We start from the raw sequence: 1635 nt of genomic DNA, 5'->3' as shown, positions 1-1635 counted from the left end.
ATTTATTTATTTATTGGACAGTGTGAACTTTAACTTTTAAAGTTAATTCTGAATTTATTGTCTCCTTGAAAAAAAATCTCTGGGACGTCGGGCTGCAGGCATCCTCACCTCCTCCATCCCGGAGGCGGGCCCGGCCCCGCCCACGGCCCCGCCCCCGCGCTCCCTTGGCCCCTCCCACCTCCTCGCCCGGCCGCCCGCGCACCACCCTCCCCCTCCCCCTCCGCGCAGTCCGCAGCCCAGGGCCGCGCCTCGCTATGGCAGCAGCACGGCACAGCGCGCTGCCTTCCAGCTCGGCGCCAGAGCTGATGGCGAGACCATTCTAAAAGGCCTCCGGTCCACTTTCCAGGGGCAAGGGATGACGGAGTCGGTGCACACCTGGCCAGACCATGGTTATCTAGCGACCTACATAAACAAAAATGGCAGCTTTGCCAGTTTGAGAATTCACCCACATGGACTGGTGCTGTTGGATCTTCAGAGTTACGATGGTGATTCGCAAGGCCAAGAAGCTGACAGTCTTTTGAACAAAGTCGAAGAAAGAATGAAAGAATTGAGCGAGGACGGTACTGGGCGGGTGAAGCGATTACCACCCATCGTCCGAGGAGGGGCCATCGACAGGTACTGGCCACTGCTGACGGTCGCCTGGTTGAGTATGACATAGACGAAGTGGTGTACGATGAAGATTCGCCGTATCAGAACATTGAAATTCTACACTCGAAGCAGTTTGGAAATATCCTCGTCCTTAGTGGGGATGTTAATCTGGCGGAGAGTGATCTGGCGTACGCCCAGGCCATCACGGGCAACGGGAAAGCAGACTGCGGTGGCAAAGATGGCGGCATGTTACGTGAAATAGTCGAACGGAAACCAAAGATGGCCGCTGTGGTAGAGATCGACCAAATGGTGCTTGACGGATGTAAGAAATACTTGCGGAAAACATGTGGCGACGTCTTAGACAACCTTAAAGGAGACTGCTGTCAGGTCCTGATAGAAGACTGTGTCCCAGGACTGAGGAGGTACGCGGAAGAAGGGAGAGAGTTTGATTATGTGATTAATGATTTGACAGCGGTTCCCATCTCCACGACCCCGGAAGAAGATTCCACATGGGAGTTTCTCAGACTGATTCTTGACCTCTCAATGAGCGTACTGAAACAGGTTGGGAAACACTTTACACAGGGTAACTGTGTGAATCTGACGGAAGCCTTGTCGCTCTATGAAGAACAGCTCGGCCGTCTGTATTGTCCTGTGGAATTCTCAAAGGAGATCGCCTGTGTTCCCTCATACTTGGAATTGTGGGTGTTTTACACTGTTTGGAAGAAAGCTAAACCTTGAAGACCAATGTGAGCTGAATAGCCTTCCTGACCTTCACATGCTGTACGCGACATCGAAATGAGTCGGGCAATTGATTGTGAATCCCTTCAAGTTTTCTTTTTTTAATTATTATTTTTAATTTAAACAAAGCAAATGGAAAATGTATATTTTGATGCGCTAGGGTGTTAATTTTTTTGAGTCAGCTGAAGGGTGATTAGACAGCACAGTGAAGGCTGCTAAATGCACTGAACCCCTAGAATGTGATTTCTGTTACTTTTCTCTGTGTGTGTGTGTGTGGGGGGGGTTGTTTTGTTTGAGTAGACTTCAAAT

At 50.2% G+C, this 1635-nt stretch overlaps 1 pseudogene; it reads left to right on the top strand.

Moving 5' to 3' along the window:
- The first annotated feature begins 254 nt into the window (after positions 1-254).
- Positions 255-1326, top strand: LOC112907194 (spermine synthase pseudogene; annotated as a pseudogene).
- Positions 1327-1635: the final 309 nt, after the last annotated feature.

The sequence above is a fragment of the Vulpes vulpes genome, chromosome 6 (genome assembly GCF_048418805.1).
Source record: "Vulpes vulpes isolate BD-2025 chromosome 6, VulVul3, whole genome shotgun sequence".
Lineage (NCBI taxonomy): Eukaryota > Metazoa > Chordata > Mammalia > Carnivora > Canidae > Vulpes > Vulpes vulpes.
This window is presented reverse-complemented; position numbering and strand designations above follow the sequence as displayed.